The sequence below is a fragment of the Cotesia typhae genome, unplaced genomic scaffold (genome assembly GCF_013202065.1).
Source record: "Cotesia typhae breed Kobodo isofemale line unplaced genomic scaffold, CoteBio_Ctyphae contig_48, whole genome shotgun sequence".
Lineage (NCBI taxonomy): Eukaryota > Metazoa > Arthropoda > Insecta > Hymenoptera > Braconidae > Cotesia > Cotesia typhae.
In genome coordinates, this window is record NW_027423756.1 from 13,497,919 (window position 1) to 13,521,726 (window position 23,808).

Sequence of the window (23,808 nt, forward strand, 5' to 3'; positions counted from 1 at the left end):
ACAGGGTCAACAGGTGCCTGACAAACACAAGGGCACCCTTCATCCTTATATCACAAGTCCATCGACCTTTTTCTATGCATACATAAAATTACAACTATTTTCTTTTTTTTTCTTAAATTAATTATTTTTTTTGGAGCCGGCGATGGAGTAAATAACAGACATCTTTTCATTAAATCAATAAGCTTGCATTCATTGACAATATATACAAGAGTTTCCCCTATAAATTTTTTCGTATTCCAGAAAAACGATTTCTTATACTATTGCGTCGAATTACCAATCACTGACAACTGGATTAAATCACTTGGAATAATTACACAAGCTTGAATACGAGAAAAATTATAATAGGCTTACTTATTGATATTTTTTTGGGCTTTCTTGACAAAATTATGTGGGAAAAAAATTATTGTGGATGTAAAGAGTTATTAAAAACAATTTATTTTCTTAAATTAAATGGAATAAATAAGACAATTTAAATGAAATATTAAATTTCATTTAATCTGGGATTTCAAAATAAATAATCCACATTGAAAAGTATCATTAATTATTTTTCAAATATAATGTAATCTAACAAAGCTTGCGTGCATGTATTTAATGAGGTCACGTGTACACTCTGAATGAATGAACATATAACGTGATTGCACAAAAACCAGGCAAATGGAATTGAAATGAAATATCAATCGAATGTAACATAAATTTTACAACACAGTCTATCTGTCATAATCATTAATTCATTAATAACTTTGTATTTATTTAAAGTTTAAAACTCTGATCAACAAAAGCAAAAAATATCATCGGGAAAGTTTTCCTAAACTCGGTAATTCAATTTCAAGTTTACTCGAAATAAAAAACTACAGCGAAGATTAATTTATTTTCAGTTTAGACTTCAAAGTTATCTTACGTTTCATCATTTGATGATGTTTGAATTGGATGCAAACTATTTAACGAAGCGACGTGCTCTGTGTGTCCTCGCATCGCATTTATCGTAAACGGATTTAGGTTCATTAACCACCCTCTGACTACACAGACGATACATGTCTTCTTTTCTTCTCCTCTTTTGTCAGCCGTCTGGGATTTTTCCTGGATTACTATTAGTTTCACGTGACTTTTGTGACGTAACTATAGCAACCCTACGCTTCCGCTAATGTTAGTACAACTCACCAATGTAACTACACGTGACTGATTTTTCGTTCATTAATGTCTTGTTTATTCAAAGTTTCAAATTTAAAAGAAACTAATCCGTGAAAAAAATTTTTTTAGCTGAATATAAGAATAAAAAAGAAATTTTTATTATAATTATCGTATAAAATAAAATTTAGCTTAGTGATTAATTAAACTACAAAAGAAATAAAAAATTTTTATCTATATTTTAGAAATGAACTCTCTTGTAGCGAGAAAATTTAACGCACATGCGCCGCCTATCGGAAGTTTTCAAAACTAAATTTCACAAAAAAATATAATAAGCCGAATATGATTTAATATGGCCAATATTCATATTAAAAAAATTATATATGGATATTTTAGATAATATTAGAAAATTCTTTAAGGTTTGTTAAAATTCATGAAATTAATAATCACTAATATTTCTTTTTAAGAAGTTTAATTTTTTAAAAAGCTTTCGAGTGTTGCTTTAATCTTCTTATCACCCAGAATCTGAATAAAAAAGCATCCTCTGTTGAGTTAAGTTATCTCCGAGTGACATCAAAGTATCATCACAGATACAACGAAACATATTAATAGAGAAAGTTTCTCCACATGTGAAGACATGTGTCTACAGCACAGACTATCGTTCATACGATTTCACCCCCATAATCCGTTCTTAAGCAGTATCCTCTTTTCCTTTTTTACGATTCCCCAGTGTTCGTGTCCGCGCTAGCTAGTCAAGATAGCGCCAGGCTTTATTATAGATTGACCCTCACATTCATGTTCTGGCCTTTTATCCCGTCCTATTCTCTCCTTCGGTCTAAATTTTCCCTCTTTTTCCCTGTAAACCCCCTTGAGATCTTCTTGTTCTTCTCACACCGTCCAATGTTCCAGCCCTTACCATTCTCTTTAACCATTTATCTCGATCGTTTGCATTGAACGAGAACGAGAGCTCGGTGTCATTTTCCTCAGTATGTCTTCATCATTATTTTTTTTTTTTTTCCCCCATTAAAATCATGCCCTGAAAAAATTTATTTACCTTGTCCACCGTTTTTCTTTTTTTCTAGTCTTAATTTAGATAATAAATATATGACAAAATAATGAATTGAAATTTATTTTCACGATTAAATGTAAGACCATTAGTTCCCCGAAAAGTAATAGCAGAGAAGGTGGAAAACCCCCTACCGGAGCTCGTGGGAAAGGGAAAAAGGAGAGAAAAGACCGGTTGGTTACAGAAAAAACTAGTGGGGAGAGGTTAGATTCGTGTGGCAATCAATGCCGTTGAATTAACGCCCGGTTGCCCGTTTGCGGGCAAGCAAGATTAAAAGAAATAAGAAATGGATGCCAACTACCTTACAGCAACACGATCAAAGAGGGTGGTTCACTGTTTTATCTTTTGTATTAGCTATACTCTTTTTTACTTTTACTTTTCCTTTTCCTCTACAATTTTAACTCGTGGCTTTGCTTCTAGTCTTTGTGTCTGACTGCTTATATAACCCTATATCTTTCTCCCGACACTAATGTACAATTTTTAGTAATTTGTTTCTATCAGTAAATTTTATAATTTTTATTTCCACAAAAAGTTTCTTTCTAAAGTCTACTATGCTTTCTTTTTCTCCCTAGATTTATCTTTTTCAACACAACATTATTTATTTATCAAATGGAAATATAAATGAACAAAAGTTTCACATAAACACAACGCCCTCCGCCACCTGCTGGGTGATTGGTCGTTCGGTTACGTCATTTTTTTAACTTGCGCATTTATTACTCGATCCCTTTCTTTCTGACACACATGATATGATAAGGGTGAACTTTGTGGGACGTCCCTCGCTGGTTCAGTCCGTGGCTATTGCTCGAGGGATAAATTCAACTCAATTTTAAAGTTAGACTTCCATTGGTCCTTTGATACTCCGATTGTTTTGCATACAACCTGCGCATGTCTAAAATTTTGTTACCTATTCATTTTATATTCGCACTAACCAATCCGACAAGAAGACCTTGTCGGATTGATTCTCTACCCCTTTTAAATTTTAAAAAATCACTTTCACCCTCCGACGAGTCCTATTGGTTGAAAAAGGATTCCAATGCGCAAGCCTTGTTTTATCCATTCAGAATTTATTATTTAAATTCTTCCTGAAAATTTATCATAATAGAATTAAAATAAAATATTTCCAGCAAGTATTAAAAATTATTTTTTAAAACTATAATTTACTTTTAATTAAGAACAAATTAAAAAGATTGTATAAAAATATGTCCGGTCGTAATTGATATCATTAATAGAATAAATTATCTCGTTACAAAAAATTATAGTTTGTTAATTAAAAAAAAATTTAATTTAATCAACAAACATTTAATAGATTCACATATATTAACTTAGAGTTTGATTAGTATCAGTGATACTTAAACCAACATAATAATATAACAATTGTGTATCACCTGGAATACTTGTGCTCTGATTCCGGTAGAGTTTATGATATATAGAAAAAAAATAATATGAGAAAGAACAAATAATATTATTCTTAGCTCATTGGAATGCTAATATTATGTTGATATTGGTTAACTAATTAACACGAAACCTTACTAATGAGCGACGTAAGCTTGACTTTTATAACTAGTTATTACAATTTTATAGTTATCTTACTTTTAACATCAATCCACCGGTGCTTTGAGAAATAAGAAATCATACTAGTGATGTTAATGCAATAAAAATAATTTATCTTTCATTTATTATCATTAATCGGCTTAGTTCGTTAACTTTCGAAAGCATACCCGTGCATCGTAAACTTTTTCTAAGACAAAACAAAATTGAGCTTTTTTTTTTTTATAAGAAGCTTTCACAGGCAATTAATAGAAAACACGAGTCTTCTTTTGACTTAGAACTTAACTGTCTCTATTTCTATTAGGCTTCTCATCCTGATGCAGTTTCCTCCCACGAAAAGTTTGTCCCCGACAGCGAGCAGAAGTATGTGCCAAGTAACTTTAAGCTACAACTAGGCTTTCCTCGGAAAATATATCTACCTATACTAAAAAGTTGAGCTTACTAGAGTGTACGCCCTGCGGGTGGTGCGGTCAGCTTGCTAAAAATATATATATATATATATATATATATATATATATCCTATGATACATACATAGTCAAACAGTAGTTTTAGTTTGACTGGTGACCACTCGCTACGACTGGAGATAACTTTTAAAAACGAGCTCATGTTTTCCTTTTCATTTCTTCTCAAGTCGAATCTGCGACAACTGCTTCCACCAATTCAAAGTTCCCTCAACAATTCTTGGCACTCTTCTATCCGTAAATGTTATCCTTCCGAAGTAACTCAAGTAATTGCGTAACATCCCGAGTCGCTGGGCTTTCAATTGGATTTTCCAACGCCCAACAAACTCTCTAACATTATATATTTATCAAAGTTGTCATCAAGAGGGAGTAATCCAAAAGGGAGTTACTCTAGATCGGATATTTTGCAAACTTATTACCATGTAATGCCGTTTTAATCCGGGAAATTTAAAAAATAAAAAATTTTAGCAAGCAATCCATCTCGGAGGACGTTTTTAGGTTGCGTAGTAAAGCAGGGATGTCTGGATGCTGGCGATGCTGGCTGGCGCATCGATCCGATACATCACAGGGGCATTTACATCCCCTACTCTCTCTCTACCCCTATTTTCCTTCTCCCTCGACGCTCGGTGGTGGGTACTTTCCATTCGTTTGCGTTCCTTCTCTCACCCTGTCCGACTAGAACACTGTACTGGTCCTCGAGGGTTTACTTTTCTTTCTTTCTTCTCCCTCGGACTATTCTTATTTCGCTTTTTTCACTGGCGCATGCGCGAATATATATTTCTTGTCATCTTATTCCTGGTATACTACTTTTTCATCCCTTCACTCTTCACCCTTCGTGACTTTAACCTCGTCGTAAACTGTAGATAAGAACGGCCATTGTTTTAAAGATTGTTAAACTGTAATAATAATTTTAGCTAATTAAAAATTCAATTTAATTTTAATAACAATTAATTAAATAAATTTAAAAGAAAATATTATAAATTATAAATCAAATCTTTGGACGTTTATAAAAAAAATAAATTGTCATATTATGCAGCTTGTAAATATGATTAATGAAAATTTAGGCATGGAGAAACTTCCGCTTCCTGTCTATAGAATATAATTAATAAAATAGTTTGTTAAATGCTATTACGTACTATAATATAATATAGTATAAAATAAATAATAAGCTCAGCCGATTAATCATCGCGAATAATTGCAATATTGAATATTTGAAAAACTAAAATGAAGAACGAAGCATTAATTTTATTAGAGCCAGTAAATAAATATAATGCATATGCATGGTATGCATCTTAAATAAGAAATAAATAAGTCATGATGCCACGCACCACATAACTCACGCAAAATAATTATTTATTATTTTTATTCAACGTCCTCTGTTAAAGTGCTACGGGTTTCCACACTCACGATTTACGATTTAAACAATTGTAGATGAGAGTTTATATAGTATTAATTCAAGTCGTCATGTGCACGTCTACGATCAAACAGACCGAGATATTTCTCATTCTAATTACTCTGATGCCTTGATAAGTTTGTCCAGAGATAAAAATCTCGCCATTTTCAGGGGAATAGTTGCATAAAATCCGACAGATAACAATATTTTCTCATTCTTTCATATTTTCTCCACTTCCCCATTTCAAGAAAATTATTTCAATTTTTCCGATTAATTATTACCCCTTCTCTTTCTCTATCAACCATACAAGTTAGTACTAGAGCTGGAGATAATAGAGAGTAAATAAGTCTAGCTTAGCTCTTAAATTTTCCTACTTATACTGCTCGAACTTGAATCCTACTATTGTATATAAGAGAACGTTAATTAGCTTTTGTTCGAAAATGTTGGCTCGGTTGGCTTAACGAAAGTCTTAGAGATGACGGAGAGTCGTTGGTCAAAGGAGCAGGCTAGAATAGCAGTGATGGTAGTTGCCAGTGGTGGTGGTGGTGGTGGTTCTCTTTGTCTCGAGGGTTCGAGATACCAGCTAATTCCCGGCTTCTACCCCTGAGGAATGCTTTCCACCTTCTTAGGTCCTTTTCTTATGATTCTCCGAACTCCTTATACTCTTCAAGTCATCCCCATAGCTTTGATGTTCCCAATTTGATTGAAGGAATCCAACGAACGGCTCCTAACGTCCTCTTTATTGATTGCTGTTTCGTCTCGACACTATCCTTTGCCCTTTTCTTCTCCTACTTTTATTTGCTTATTTATTTTTATTTGCTTTTGTTTCGCAGACTGTCCTGGCTCCTGGTTCGAGGCTTTGACTCTTCTCAAAAGTATATTTTTCCTCGATAAACGATTTTCTCAAAAGCAATCGAAATTATTTGTGACTGAGTTCATGATGTCCATCGAGAAAATTTTTCTACGACTGCAACCGATATCTTATCATTGAGATGTCTCCACCAGAATCCGCTCACTAAAATTCTATACAACTGTGTATACATATTTTATGTATGTGTGGATAACTGTAAGTATGACTCAAGTGTACCTGTGTCACTATATATCTACTTCAGCTGTATCATGTCTGTGATTCTATCGGTTATACTAACTCGATATATATCTCACCGAATCTTACGAAATATCAAATGCCGACCGTTTTTATGAGGCTTTTATATTTTTCTTTGTCAATTTGTAATGGCAATTTCAAAAATATCTTGCAATAAGTTTACTCTTTATATTTTTTACTTAAAAAAAAAAAAAAAAAAAAAAAAAATTATTCACATTTTTTAGTGACTATAAATTAATTTTATTTGATAAAAAAAAGTCAATAAATTTTATTTAAAAGCCAAAGACAAACAAGAAATCTAAAATAGGGTAGGACAATCCTATTACTAATGATTTTACTTAGGACTTAAAAGAACCCTCGGTCGTCATATCGATACGATAACCGACGGAAATGATAGTCGACTATCTCGGTCCTTTTCTGTGTCTCTCAACTCTGTTTTCTTTACTTTTGTTTGAAGTTACAAATGGATCAGGGGGTTAATTTATTTGATCGAATCCTCAATTATTGATAAATTCACTTAAAACAAATGAAAAAGTGCCCATTTATAAATGACCGAACTGGAGCGATCACATTATTTGAAAGTACAAAAAGTAGTTTGACTAGCGCATAGTGGATGAGTCTTAATTTATATTTTATCGGGGACGAAACAAATGATAAAAATCAGGATAAAAAAAGGGGATAGGAAAAACATTTGACAGCGTCATTTTTGCGAATATTGGTTCCCGCAAGGCGGTACAGTCCCCAGAAGCTCAGCGGGTAAATGTGGACGTCGATCCCCCCTCGATTGTTCTTTCTGGCACTCTGAATCCTCACCCTCTGGTCGAACTCTCCGACGGTAAATCCCTCGCGGCGTTCACTCAATCATACGCTATTTTTGTCGCCGCGTCGCTACACCAACAAGAACACACGTCTAGCGAGACCAAAAAGACAACGTCTTGTTTTTTCTTTCACCCATCCTTCTGTATCCTCTTTTATTCTCAAGTAATACTCATCCGTCTATTGCTCTCGGTTGATGGTTTAATTGTTCCACAAATGACAGTGACGTCCAAAAAATGATTCATCGGTAAAATAAAAAATTTATGAATTTTGTGAAACACAACCAAGTTTTTCCAATCGAAAATATATTTTCGGCTTATGTAGGATTTATTAAACCAAAATTTTTGTAAAAATCACGCTTAGGTAATAAATATCCCGAGAAATCGCCTTCGAGTGAGAGGTTGAGGTATCACGAGGCGAGCGGGTGAATAAGGGAATTACCGAGGAAAGAAAATAGGAAAAATATTATTTATACTAAAGCTAGCCAGAGGGCTGCTGGAAATAAGGCGTGCCATGCATAGACAGCACCTCATTCAAATGGTTCATTGCCGTCCGCAAATATGGGAATACCGCAGAGCTATTTCTTAATATTCCTGTGATATTGATAGTAGAATAATAACACACTCTGATGAGTTTCCATGGAAACTACAGCTTTAGAATTTCTCTTCAAGTCTGAGTTTTTTGTCAATTATCTGTAAAAAAATTTATTACATGGTTCATATCAGGTCTGATATGATTTAATATGCCATATTAAATTTGTTTGATCAAAAATAGTTTTAAAATTTTCCAACAGGTGGCGTATGATCGCTAAATTGTCTCGTAACAAGAGAGTGTAAATTTTAAATATAAATTATTTTTTAACTTTTTTAAATTTTATTACGAGTAATTATCATCAGGAATATTTGAGATCATTCAAAGAAATCAAAAGACTTCTTAAAAAAAAAAAAAAAAAAATTTAAATGAATGTGTGAAATGCATCAAAGCTTTGAGGGTTGGCATATGCACTTTTTCCTCAATTTTCATATTTTATCCAGCGCTTTGTATTCTTGGCAACGTTTAGCAACATTCCCTTGGCTAGCGAGCACGCGCGAGACACCGTGAAGAAGCACCTCGGTGTTTTTTTTTCCGGTATCCTCTTGCCTCACATCACGCCTAGCTTCCCGAGAAGTGTTAAAAAAAAATTCTTTCTCCATATTCACTGGGGAGTGATCCAACATAACTTATAACAAATTCTCAACCCTCACCCTAGCCTATAAGTCTGCTCGCCCGCGCATTTAAATCCTCGAATGTTGGATTCGATGGTGGTTTATATGTAACATATATATCTATACCTTGACACACCTAACGTTGTTATAGGTATCACAAAACCACTATATACGATCGTCGAGGGATCAATTTTTTCCCACGCACAATTTACAGTTTCACATTTTTATTCCCATTGCGATCCGAGGCATCTAGATAGTATAGGCCTGCCATACAGATACAGATACGGCTATTTTGTGTGTAGCGGCCAGAGGGCCGCTCTAGTGAAAGGAGCCAACCATTCCGGATATAAACTCGTTTAGCTCCTGTCAATCATCGTGCTTTTTCGTCAATCCCAAAATCTTTGTATTGGTAAAAAATACAAAATTTTTTTAAATTAAATTAAAAATTATTATTATTATTCATAGCATTTGAATATTGACCTTGAGAACCCCTGGCCCCGGGTTCCGGTTTATTAATTTCATAAAAAATCCACAAGGGCACGATCACCGTCTCTTTTAGTAACTTGGCGAGTTAATTAGTTGAGCATGCTCTCCAGTTCCCTCTGGTATATAATCCACCTGGTTAGTAAGGACCACCATGGGTTCCCTCAGTTGTTCCCCAGTATGTGGCTACGTAACCGCGAGGACTAACAACAACAACAACAACAACAACAACCACCGGGCAAAGGGGTAATCCCACAACTATAAGAATGAATCTCCCAAGTCTCCGTCGCCGTGGTCTCGTGCCCAAAGACTTAAAGACTCTATACGGTCTTACTAGCATATACCTTGCTTCACCGCTTTGAGGTTATCGGAAGAGCATCTCAGATCCTCTAAAGATGCTTCCTTGTGATGTCAAACGACATTTTTATGTGGATCATTTCGTTCATCAGTTTTTTTTTTTATAAGTCTCGTTGAAAAGTAATGATTTGGATATTTTTTTTTTTTTTTTTTTTTTTATTTTGAAAAAATCGTTTATATAAAAATGTTTAATTTTATAAAAATTTTTCTGGTTAGTTATTTTTAAAGATCCATTTTTATAATTTTAGTAGTTTTTTTTTTTTTTTAAATAAAATAATTAAAAAAAAAAAAAAATTGTTTTTATAATTTTAATTAATTTATTTTGAATTAAAAAATTATTTGTTTTCAGAATTTGCTCGAGATTAATGAGAAGCCATTATTCATTAATTATTAATGATAAAAAAAAGAATGAATGAGATATCGAAGACTTATTGGCTATTGAGGACGTGTTTAATAACATATGAAGTGAAATTACAATTGGATGAATGAAGAGGATGACTCCACCGAAGTATACCGTGAGAAAAAAGGCAAAGTGAAATCTAATTCACAGTAGGAAGGTCTAGTTGCTGAGGAGTTTTGAGTAAGTATGTGAGTATCTAATTTAGTATGCTAGAGTAAGAATGAAAAAGTTTTTTGCACACACCGTGTTGTAAACTAACAATCAGTCGATGATAGAATGAACAAGAAAATAAAAAGAGTAAAAATAAAAATAAAAATAAAAAGTAGTCACTTGTGGTGCTCTTTTATTCCTCCTACTTCCACACGTCTCTGCATGGATCCTGATAAATTAGCGAGAACTCTCGATAACCGGATTAACGACGTTCGTCATGGCACGTGGGGGGCACAACCTAGACCAGAAGATTAAATAAAAAGGAGACGAGCTGGAGAAAACAAAGAATTCAATGGAGATGAAAGAGAGAAATGAAAAAAGCACCAGCAGTTTATGCTGCGGTCACGCAACTGTTCCGGGCATTGACTTCCTATCGACAAGGATTTACAATGCACTACAGCTGTATCATCAACAAATGGTACAATCCGTAAACGACCGAATTTATTTATCTCGCTAAATCCTTAAATTTCTTTGGATCAAAAAATTTCTCGGGTTTTTTGCACGATAGTGAATTAAATTTATTTGAAATTAAAAGTAAAATTAATTAGCAGAGTATGGAATTAAAGTATGTAATAATGTTCTAGCCTTGTAAATAAGAACTAGGCTGTAAATGATGCTTTAAACATCTCAGAATGTTTCTATCGTAATAAAAGATACCGGATCATCGAGATTGAGAATAAAAAAAAAATTTTTTCCAAGTAGTTGTGTGTTTGAATAGTATCAAGTAAATATTTTCTTACTTTAAGTAAAGATACTGCTTTATATCCTTTTTATTTTCTTGAATTAATAATCATTATATTCAAGTTCACTTAAAACTTTTATTATTTTTGTTTAAAAATATTTTTTATTTCAGAAAAAAAATTCTATATTATAAATTTAAGGATTTAAATAATAATTTTGAAAAAGCACATTTTTTAGTCTAAAGAAAAATTCATAATATAATAATATATAAACGATCAGATAATTTTTTTAGATTATGAAAAATACTCAGCAAATACTTTTACGTGATTTTGTATTAAGATTAAAAAAATTGAACAAGTTCTCAGTAATAATGTAGTTTATCATTACAGATATTATTATTAGTTAACAATAATAATAATGATAAAAGTAAAAAAAGATGCGTATTACTAGTATATCGCGTGTTTACGTACTTCTATACATGTACTCCAGATGATAGTGGCACAATTAATGTTCCCACGTGCGGCAAGCGTGCAGGTACCACTTATCGCAATTTGCCCCTCTAGCTCCTCGGTCCCCGGTTCGCCTTCGAAATTACCACTTTTTGTGCATTTAATTCTTCGCCAGACATACACAAGTATCAAGAGTTACAGCCTCTTTTTCTCATCGACGCCGGCGATACGGTGATTAGCGAGAGTGAACGCCCCCATTCCACCGATACAACGATTCAACCGAACCAGATCGAGCTTAACGACCATGCAAATCTTTATAAAGTTCAAAACTTTATTCTAAATTTATTTTACTCGTTACAAGTTCAAAATTATTCATCAAAAATTCATAATTTTCGATGATTTGATTTTTATTTATAATAAATAAATTTTAATGCTGTTAGCCACGGACCTGCTACCAAAAATCATTGAAAGTGATATTAAAAATCATGAATGAAATAAAATAAAATGTCTGAAAGACGTAAACATGTCACAGTGACTAGTAGAATTTCAATTTTCCTGACACCAAGCAGACCACCGACGATCTCTGTGATCCTAGGCTATTTGTCTTATTACCTAGCATCGAATGTAACTAAACGTCAATTACAGAAGCTTCTCTCACTCTTTTTTTTTTTCCTTCTCAGAGCATAGCAGTTATCCTTTAGCAACCCTTTCAGTAAAATTGTTATCAGAATATTAAACTCATTACTTACTCGCTGTCACGGAATACTGGAATCAATAAATTATTCAAAAATTATCGTACTGCAAATAAAGTCTCACTGAGAATAAAACCAATTTGAGCTTACACAAAAGAAAACAAAATTTGGTAATTTCGGGGCATAATATTACCTATCACCGGAAGTAAAACGTGCGTCATCATGCCATCAACACCCTGGAGGTGTTTGATCAGTCGTGCTAATGTAATGCTGTTTACATACGGTATCATGTATCCTCGTGAAACACGAGAAGAATTGCTGAATTACTTTGAATCGATCGCGATTACTTAGCGAGGTTATTTCCATTTAATATTTTTGGATAGTAAATTATTTTTACTGACAGAATTTTTTTTTTTTTTTTTAATTTTATTTCAAGATTCGGGTGTAAGATTAATAAAAAAAAAATCCACCACAGAAAAAATAATTCAAGAATTTTTTCTCTTGATTTAATTTTTTTTTTTTCAGTGATCGCTTTCTGAAATCTGGATTAGTAAAAATTATTAAAATAAACTTTCGAACGCCTCATTATTATTTCAATCGGAAATTAAGAATTTTTTGCTCCAAATGAAATTTAACACTATGGAAATTCAGTGAATTATAATTAATTAATAATATAATTTCATTATAAATAGCTCATGATTTCTACGAATGGAATTAAAAGAAATTGCTTAACTGAGAAAGTACACTGGAGCGATGACGTGAATGTTCAATTGCCATTTGGGTTAATTATAAAAATTAATAACCATGATTTCCACCCAGTTATTATTACTAATCATTGTTAATTATAATTACTAAGGCTGGTACTTATTTAATTAGTTACAAAGTCAATAACTGATGAATGAGTGATAATTACCGGTGATGCAATTTAATCGTTATCGTAAATCTCGATCGAAAATTTCATGCTCAGTTTATAATCAAAGATCATCTTTAAAGATAGGGAGGATTTTTTATTAAAATTATAAAAACAGTATTTAAGTTGTTTTCCTTAAAAAAATTTTTAATATTTTTTGTTAAATACCGATAGACGTAGAGATAAGTCTAAGATGAAGTGTGATAGGTTATGAACTCACATATGTATTTACAGTAAAGAGTAAAGATGAGTATAAAGACATGTTATGATGAAAAAATTGAAGGAAAAGAGTTTAAGAGCTCGTCTGCTCATTCAGCCGTGGATTAAGATAAACCTTTATTCATTTCTTCCTCAATGGCTCTTCTTGTTTTCTTTGTAATATAATGTATGAGGTCTGACGGAAAAAGTTATTGTTGATGGCTCAGTGAAGACCGTATGGATTTTATTATTTGCTTATGAATTGTAGCAATGATATCTTGCGATTTTACAAATTAGATCTTACAATTAAAAATTAATTATTTTATTTATTTCTCAACCTAGCAAGTGTTGATAGAAAGTTTTCTTTGATTAGGATTAAATTGTAATTTTACGATATAATAATCTCATTTGAATTAAAATTTATTGCCCGGAAAGTCTGTAAGCTATCCGATGTGTTAATCTGCTGCTCTAAAACTTATTAACATTTGACAACTTGAGTACTTTAAATTGTCTGTAAATAAAAAAGAAAAATAAAATGTAAATTAAAATTAAATTTATTCTTGATAATTTCACGCAGGATAATTTCTTGTCTATTATAATCGGACTATTTTAAGTAATCCCTTTTATTTTTAATTCTTTTCCATGAAATAATACATTTACGCATGTCGAGTTTTATTTAAATAGCAAATTCCATGAATATCCGAGAAAAAAATAGTAATAACGATAATTACCCTCCAATTATTTACCTTATGCGCATTTATTAAAAATGTTTTTCATTTTCAGATTGGCTGACAGTCTACAAATCATCCCTGCTGCTCGATGGCCAGCGAATAGGTAGGAAAAAGTTTAACAGAGCTTTAAAAAATGTAATATATATATATATATCAGAGCTTAGTTATTGCGAATGGTACAAACTCTCATAATTTTTCAGGTTGTTTTGTTTTCTCGGAGAATGTTTTGGCGGCGGAAACACTGGTATCATCGTACGTTTAACACCCCCTACCTTCAACAGTGTACAATGCTTGTGAAAAGCTCGAGAAATCGGGGCAAGAGGTGGATAACTTCACCAACTGGAACTCTCATCCTTTTCACTTACATTCGCAAGATATTACAGATGGGGAGAGCGGCTGCGCTTAAGAAATTATGTGTTTGTTAGCTATCAAATGCGCACTGGGAAAGTTTGATTTTTTTTTAAGCTTTGAAAAATTATTATTGAAATTTTTAATTTTTAAATTGATAAATATTTTTATTATTAATATTATTATTTATGTAAAGTTTAAAACATAATTTATTTTTTTTGGAGTTAAAAAACTTTTTTTTTTAATTAAAAGAATTTTAAATGAAGTAAAAATTTTGAAAAAAATAATTTTATTATTTTTAATACAAAGAAAAATTAAAGTGATAATTATTAATTAAATAAATTTTTAAGTGTATGGTTATGAAAAAAAAAATTTCTAAAATTTTAATTAAAAAACAAATAATAATACTAATATTTTAAATTTAATAATTATATCACTAAAAAATTATTTTCCAACAAAAAAATCTCATAATTTATTAATACAATAAAAAAAAAAAAAATGTTTGTCATCAACCCTCTGAATGATTTACGACAAAGATCCTAAAAAAGGCAGAAAAATATTTTTCTTGACAAATGTAATATACAAATAAATTTCTATTGAGCAACACCAATTCATCATCGACCAAGTCGCCTAGTTGTTAAAATAATTAACATAAATGTCTTGAGAGTTGACATAAAAGTATTTTTATAGCTAACGGAATTTGTTGGGGAATTTAAAGCCAGTAATTAATGATAATTAACTAAACTATCGTCTGAGATCGATGTATACCTACAATCATAACTTATTCTTAATAAAAATAAATATGTATCATTGTTCGGAGAAACATTTATTCTCAGAGTAAAATGCCTTATTAGGGAAGGTGATCTGCGTCTCAATAAAAATACTAAATTTAAACAACCGATATTTTGTTACAATTTACAATAATAGATACATAAAATTTATACAGGTGATTTAATGATTATTATATTGCTCAAGCTCTCGAGGCATAATTCGATTTTACAATATTAATGATCGATTGACACTCGACAATTGTCAACACATCCTTGCGTCGTTTAAATTGAGGACACTTGTATTATGTCTAATGAGAACAAAAAATAAATAACCATTTCTATTTGTCATTAGACATTTGTATGCGTTCGACGTACTTATAATTTACAAATTAATGACGCACTCTGTTATTATAAGTCGTTTTCTTTTAAATACAGATATTATTATTGAATCACTGAATATTTTATAATCGATCAAGTCTATAAAAAGACTTTTCAATTGAATTTTATTATTCACAAATAAATAAAGTTAGTTATTAATTTTAAAAGAAAAAAAAAAAAAAAAAAAAAAAAACAATCAACAAAATCAGATTAATTATTCATACTATTTTTTTTTAATTAATTTATTTATAATTTAAAAAATAAAATGATTTATCGTTTAATAGTATCGAGGATATATCTCAGCCTTGATGAGTGATTTTTCGATATGAAAAAATCCAAATAGAGCGAGCTGAGTTTCGAGAAAAATTAATATTACTTTATCATGAAAATAACGATGATTTATTATGGAATAAAGATAATCTAATAAAACTATTGATTGAGACATGTATTTATCGATAACGATAAATGCTCGTCAGTTAGTAAACATTAACGTTAAAGAGTAGATATTTTATCAATCGTTATAAATACATATATCAGTGTATTAGCGTACTGACAAGCTTATGATTATTGATTATTTATTCTCTATTATGTTTATTCAATTACCAGCTCGCATATAAGTCAGAGATAACATTTTACACTTTAAAAATTTTTTTTTTCGCTTCATGGTCATCTTCTTAGATTAAATTCGTAAAAAAGTATTTTTTTAACAATAAAAATCGATAAATACAATTAATTTAATTTTAAAAAAAGGAAAAAATAATTTTTTTAGAACAATTAATTCCTAAAAGTCGTAAATAGCTATAAAAGTAAAATAAATGAGAAAAAGCTAATAAAATTAACGTTTTATATTTCCGGTAGTTGTGTATTCGCTTATTCGCTACGCTCGTGTAAATATTTATAAAGGAAAACAAAGTTATCAAAAGTTGTCTCATCATACCGAAGGTGTATAAATATAAAAAGTGCAAACTCACGCAAAACTAAAACAATATATTATAACTATGAATTTACATATCATTTCTCAATTAAAAATCTTACGGAATAAAAAAAAAAAAAAAAAAATTATTATTATCAAGAGACTTAACTTGGTAATAAATTATATTTTTCATTTGCAATGCTTGCATATAAAATATCCTTTAGCATTAATTAATCTGAATTTATGGCAGGTTCGCATGCACGCACACCAAGTCTAGGCAATTAGTGAAACTATTGCATTAAAAAAAACATTAGATCTCTTTAACGCTATCCACGTCCGGCATAAATATAATAATAATAATAATAATAATAATAATAATAATAATAATAATAATGACTTTAAAAAAAAAAAAAAAAAAAAAAAAAAAAAAATTTCAACTAATCAATTGATCTCCTCCAGTGGATGATCATAAAGATTGACGTAAACGATTGTTACGCAAATAAACAAATTTCATAAATGTAAGATTTAATGAGAATGACGATAGAATTTAATCGTAATAGTTATAGCACGTATTGAGGAAAATAGCCGGGCGATAACAAAATAACAGGAGAAGACACTGCAGGTATAAACGATAAATCAGTTGTATGGCATTCCTAAGACAGTGCAGGGGCAGAAAGTCATTACAGTGGCAAAGTAATTCCCAACTAACTTAAAGCAATAAATACATAATGCATCTGTTGAGTTTTCCCACACGCGTTTATATTAGACTTGGCGTTGGTACTTCCAACTTAAAAATAGCAACGCCACTAGCTAGTGTGTAGTATCTTCTCCTTATCCCAAGAGCAGGTCTTAAGTCTTCTGGCCAATTCCATGAAATCATGCATCACGGTACGGCTCATGACATGTTACGAGTCACGGATTTATTTGCACGGAATTGAAACGACGACTCTCGCTCTACTCGTCAACAGTCAACAGTCATCTGAACTTTTTTGCATCAGCCTGGAGAGACAGTCGTCCACTTCCAAGACATGTAATATCCATTCTGCTCTTATATATACATTTTAAATACAGATTCACCTCACTCACCTACCTTGAACGACTTTGAATCCTTTAAAATGATGTTTAATGTTTAACAATAATAAAAGTTATTCTATCCTTGCCTGAACATGTCTGATTGTTCCACTCTGTAAAATATATTATTATTTATCCATATAGTTTTACATTTACTTTATTAAATTAAAATAAATAAGAAAATACTAGTGCTTTTGTTTATACGCACGAATTAATTTCGTCTCATGTTACTTGAAAGGTTTAAGAAAGTCGAACGAATTTAATTTATTTATTTATTCTTGTTAAATTTAAATTTGCTTTTATAAATTTTTTTTAATTTAAAATAAATATCAGACAAAATAATAATTATAATAATAATTGCAGGTATGATAATGAGTAATTATGAAGACTGTTGGTTGATACATAAAAAGAAAAGAACCATCTGGCAGTGATAACCCTAAAGGAAAAGTATTAGCAGGACAAGTGTTTATAAGGGAGCATTTATATGGATGTTAAAAACATAGGAGAGCATTAATTTAAACAATTCTCAGTAAGTACTTAAGGGGCGTTAACCTAACGGAAAACAACTTAACGGACTTAACCTGTATATTTACTTTTTTGCTGCACTTAGTACTCGTGCGTTTTATTAGATAGATCATTTGAGAAATCAAAGATCTTGTGATTGACTTGATAAATGTTACGACTTGTTTATTGAGATAATCGTTTTCGACGGGCATTATCAGACATTAATAATTTTACTTAACCTGTTTATTTGCATAGCCGATTTATCATACACAAAAAATTCACTTTAATCAACTAAATAGTTTTCAAGAACATTGACTTTGTGATTTGAATAGAAAAATTCTTAAACAAAAAAATTTTTTATAAATTTACTTTTTTCTTTTAATTACTTAACTGAAAAAATTAATTTAATAATTTAAGACAGAAATGAAAAAATATTAAAGCTTGATTTTTAAAATTAAAAAGAAAGCTTCTGGCTCTTTATTGCAAATTAATTTTCTCCATACACTAAAAAAAAAAAATTAATTTGATTTTAAAGAAAAAAATTTTGAACCAAGAAAATTATTTTGTCTGTACATTTATTGAGTTATCAAATCTCTTTCTCTCAATAATTATTAATTAAATTTTTTAAAGTTTGTATAATAAAATTATCCTGACTCGCGAAATTATCACATCGATACAATTATTTTAATAATCAAAATTTCCAATAGCGGTTATTTAAATTTTTATAGGGTTTGTTCTTAGAATTAATTTATAAAATTAATATATGTATCTGGTCTCAGCCCGTAAAAGCAATATTGAGTTTGCATGGTTTTATACTCTCGGGTTCCTTAATAAGCACTTGGACGTAGAACAATCCGATTAATTCGAAAGTGGGTTGGTATTACTATACGGATCATCGTCGTATTATAGATAATCATAGTACTTTCTTGCATTGCTCGAACGTGACTCTACACCGTATACGTACAATGCCTGCAATACACAAGAGACATCATACACTTCACTTCAGGATTCGAGAGCAACAAACAAAGAAACTCCTTCATATTCTCCGTAATTCTCTCTCTTTTTTTATATCTTTTTCTCGATCGATCAAATTAAAAATGAAAAATCATATCAATTTACTGTCTTGTATTTTCCAGATATCCTGCTCCGGAAAAGTGCTCCAGATCTGCACATTACATTCGATGGGATTATAATTCAGAGTGTTTTGGTGGTGGCACGTGAGGATGATGTTTTAAGGTGCGTGGACTCAGCGGGGGCTCGTATATAGTAATCTGAGTTGGTTCAGTGTATCAGATTGCATCTTAGATTCAGAGTCCAAGTTTGTGCTTTGACCATGCCGACACGTTCTCTCAGAGTTGCTTACTCAGGGCTACTTCTATTTCATTCTTTAGATTTTTTTTTTTTTTTTTTTTTTTTTTTTTCCAGCCAGAGTGACAAAAGTTTTTCATTTTATTAAGTAGCTTTGAATTTCAATTGAAAAATAAATTTTTGTATCTTAGATAATAATTTTATTTAACAAAATTATAATTATATTATTTAGATTTAATTTTAAGAAAATTTATGACTTGTTATAATTTTTTTACGTCGAAATTGTAATTGTTATTTTCGTATTTATGAAAAATTAATTTGAAAGAAAAAATTTTCAATTCAATAATTTTTTTGATGAACAAATTTAAATAAAATAAATGTTTCTTTTTTATTCCTTAAAAAGATTTTTAATGACTCATCAAATTAATTTTTTTATTATCGTCGAATAACAAAAAAAAAAAAAAATTATTTTTCTATACGCAACGATGTAAATTTTAAAATTCTAAATTTCTAAAGAAATAATAGTCTAATCGACTGTTTGGCTTAAAAACCTTGTAGAAAATAAAAAAAAATGAATCGATTAGCCAGTAAACGAATGCAATAAAAATAATAATAAAAGAGTTGCATAATAAGAGTTCATAGACACATGATGTGGTTATTTAAAATATTAAGAATTAACAAATAGTGTTAAAATCGTTATGATTATTAACAAATATTTAAGTCACTCGACGTTTCCCTGCACTTTTGACTCAATGTTTCCCTCGCGGCTACGAGGATTTATTGCTCTTAGTTTCACATTAATATTTCTCACCTAATTATATGCCCGCCTCCGGGAGAATCTACAATCCGACAGACTCTGGTACTCATGTGTATTTATATACATATAAATATAAATATATGTGTATGTGTATGAACATTTAAGTGTTTTGCTTTTATGCAGAGTCACGCCAACTTCTTACTTCAGATATTGATCATACTAAAGTAATTATTTCTTCTTTATATGTATTACATCTAATACATTACATTATTATGTATTGTACTGAAATGGCTTAACAATGCCAAGGATCGCAATAAAAATATTAGAAGAATAAATAACTGGCAAAACCTCCGGGCAGTAAAAAACTCTTTTAATTTTTAAAATTTAACAGTTAATATTTTTTATAATCTGTAAAAAACATTTAAAGCATCAGAAGCCGCATTATAAATATAAACCCGAAGATTTATCGGACAATAAAATTAGTCGAAAGAAAACAAGGAATTAAATCATAAGGACGGCCGATTATATTGGCAAGGACGATTAAGAATTACTATTGAGCAAGCATAAGTACAAATAATAAGTAATAATCTTTGAGACTGAGAAATTGTGCTGGATGAGCACTGTAATTTCATTGATAATATTTAAATAGGGGCTTTTTAATCTGTCTTCTCTTAGCTGGTATTAGCGTGAACTCCAAGGCCCCCCATTCTGTTCATTCACGGCCTCCATCCTGCGATATTATTATTCTTCTTCCTCTTTGTCTACACAAACAACACAAATGTATATTTTCATTTTTTAATTTTTATTTTGTGTGCTCAATTCATAAGAAGTTTATCCACTGCCCTATTATTATTGCATCCAACTCTTTCATCGATACCTCACTAATCGAACTTCCAAACGGACGATAACTTTAAATCGCCAGCTGCATCCTCTTAATCTTTGTCTTTACTCAAATAATTACAATTATAATCTTCATTTGTATTTGTATTCATTTTTTTTTCTTCAGTCCAGTTCGCTTTAAATCTATTTATCGATGTTAAGTCTTGGATAAAGTTGAAAGTATTCTAATATTTATTATTTTTAAATTATATTATATAATTAGAGAGTTTTTGTAAATAATTAAGTGCACTTTAAATTGACATAAAATTTTTTTTAGTAAATAAAATTTTTGGATATTTTTAATTATAATATTTAAATAAGGAAAAAATAATAAGTAAATTACCAACAAGTATTATTGATTAATTAAATAAAAAATCAAGCTACAGAAATTTTTTTATCAGCAACAAATTTGAATTTTTAATGCAATTTGATTAAAATAAAATATAAATAAATATTTTTTCAACTTTCCAATATTAAATCAATGAGAGAAGTATATTAATTCATTGGAATATATTTATATCTACAAGTAGAAGTAGTGATTAATATTTACTACAAACTTATACAATTTTATGCAATGTAATTGGATATAAAATTAAGTCGACGAAATTCCAACAAAAATTCGACGCCATAGGACATTTGAAATTTATATTTAACGTCAGCAAGAATCGCGCGTAAGAGTTGAAACGAGAGATCAAAGTGCTGGACGAGGAGAAGGATAAGGATGAAGATAAACCCGAGGAGAGAACAAGGTAGAAGGTAAAAGGTGGAGTTGTTCTACTCTCAAGTCGCATCAAATGCAGCATCAGTCATCTTTTTCTTCAAGTACAAACTTTATTCAGTCGCATAATTACTTAGTTGCATAAATAACCACAGGACATGTATTATTGCCAGGAAGAAATAGCCTGGTACAGCTACAGTTGTATATTATTTCATGTCTTCATAATAATTCCTATCCTATACTCTTTATAAATTTATATTTTATTCTATTCTATTTTTATTATTGCAGATCGTTCATTACACATTTTTTCATCGATCCAATTCCCACAGCAGTCTTAGTCTATTGCTTCATACATACCATTGGAAAAACCAATAAAATTATCATCTTCAGACATTTTTTTTTTTTTTTTTTTCAAGTATCGAAAATTTTTGCTACCTTAACAAATATGGTACTTATTTGTAAAAAAATAATATTAGTTTTTACTAATTTAATAATAAAAAATAAATCTAGTTATTTTGTAATAAATAATGTTTCTGAAGCATAAATATTTAGTGTTGCAGCTTAATTTTGTGTTTATTTTTTTTATAAATTAAAAATTTTCAAAGTTACATCCTTGCGTGTGGCAATTAAGTGTCATTGATGAAGATGATCTTATATTTAGCAGAACTTGAAGCAAAACAATTCATAGAAAAGATGATCGTAAAAGTACTTTTTTTTTTCTTGGTGGGCAGTATTCCAAAGATCGTCTTCTGGGGTGGCGAAGAGAAGATCAAAGGATCTGGATCGACTTCTCACTCGAAGTAGGTAATCATGCATCGCATTCTTGGGGTGCCGGCTGAATTTTTGGTTTCATTGTTCCTAGAGGCATGAGGAAGCCTCCTCGGTTTCTTCCCCTCGAAAGAAGAACAAGAAGAAGAAGAAGAAGAACTAAGACAGAAAACGGACGGTTGTTAGCTCCTGCTCGGTCTTGGTCTTGGATGTTGCTCGAATCCTCGCTGGACCTTCCCTGTCTTGTCGCTCTGGGGAAGCAAACGCCGCAAAAACTAGCGAGCATTGTCCCGGGACCTGTAGAGGAAAGGACCAGAGTGAAGAAGCAACTGAGAGACCCGTGCATACCAACAGTGTGTTGATGTTGAGAAATAAGAGGATTGAGGATCCAGAGTTTAAACTTCCACACACCATCTCAAAATCCTATCGTGATCGTGCGAGACCTGCTGCTACTGTGACGAGCGATTGCTTCTGTTTCTCCTCGGCTGATGTCCATGTTCAGGTATCGAGGCATCAAAGACAACAGAAGAGAGCTGAGGTGGAGCGGTGGATTTGATTTTTAAATGCAAACAAATCTACATCGTGGCAAAGCCGCCGCCTGTCACTCGTCAGCAACCAGATTCGATTCTCTTGAGAATAATCTCCGGGCTACTTTCGATTTTTTCAATCATCGCATCCTCGGGTGATGCTAAGTGTGTGTTTTTTTTCTTCTCGTGGGTAGTCAGTATTGCTAAAATTGCAATCCACTGAAAAATTAAATACTGAAGCCTTATCAGGATGTATGAGAATTATCCTTATTTTATATTATCCCGAAAATTATTCAAAAAAATCAAACATTAATTTTTTATTCCAAATTTTCTTAATCTTCACGGATTAATAATCAAAGAAGCTACTGATGGACCGAATGGCAATCATTTTTAATGTGACTATTATTATTATAATCGTTGTTATGGTTGTTATTGTTGTTGTTAAAAGTAAGGTTAAATTATATCCCGAGTCATTGTCCGAGTGAATCGTTGTGATCAACATTAGTCTACACAGCGGGATGTAATTGCCGGTGAAGAAGCTGGTGCGTTCATAACTTATAAATGAAGGAACCAGAATAACCAAAAGGACCAACACGAAAGAATAAAAGCGGAGAAATAAAGGGGCAAGAGGGACGAGGGAGGGGGAGAGATAATTGCTGGTGGATTAATGAGACGGCATAATTGCACGATAATCGACGATTGTTTTATTAGACAGTTCGAGAGGAAACAGAGGAGAGAATGAGATAGAGAGAGAGAGAGAGAGAGAGAGAGAGAGAGAGAGAGAGAGAGAAAATGAGGGCGAAACTGGTCTGTTCCTACTGCTGGTTCTGCTGACTGTTTAGCAAAGAGACACCGCGTCGCATATTATTAAACTCCTATGTTGAGTATGTTTGGCTGGTAAAGGACACCGCCACCAAGCCTAACATCGCTCTTCTGGAATTGGAATGCAAACGTCACTAGCTACTGAATCTCTTCTATAGATGACACGCTGGCTATCATTTTTATTTTTTCATCAAATTAATATAAATTAATACTC

At 31.2% G+C, this 23,808-nt stretch overlaps 2 long non-coding RNA genes across 5 annotated transcripts in view; both read left to right on the plus strand.

Annotated features, from left to right (window-relative positions):
• Positions 1–15,406, plus strand: part of LOC141529623 (uncharacterized) — a 36,250-nt gene extending 20,844 nt beyond the window's left edge. For 2 of the 3 annotated variants that reach the window (XR_012479625.1, XR_012479627.1), the window contains 3 exons: positions 9,910–10,148; positions 13,884–13,934; positions 14,032–15,406. This is a non-coding gene — a long non-coding RNA (uncharacterized LOC141529623). Of the gene's footprint in view, positions 1–6,427; positions 6,661–9,909; positions 10,149–13,883; positions 13,935–14,031 lie in introns of all 3 variants that reach the window. The other variant, XR_012479626.1, reaches the window with a different exon arrangement.
• A 138-nt stretch (positions 15,407–15,544) lies between these two features.
• Positions 15,545–19,766, plus strand: LOC141529464 (uncharacterized). 2 transcript variants are annotated; one of them, XR_012479595.1, is made up of 4 exons: positions 15,545–17,270; positions 17,675–17,840; positions 18,595–18,862; positions 18,952–19,766. It is a non-coding gene; the product is annotated as an uncharacterized LOC141529464 (long non-coding RNA). The 2 variants fall into 2 exon arrangements; XR_012479596.1 differs by having other exon boundaries at positions 18,725–18,862.
• The last annotated feature ends 4,042 nt before the right edge of the window (positions 19,767–23,808 follow it).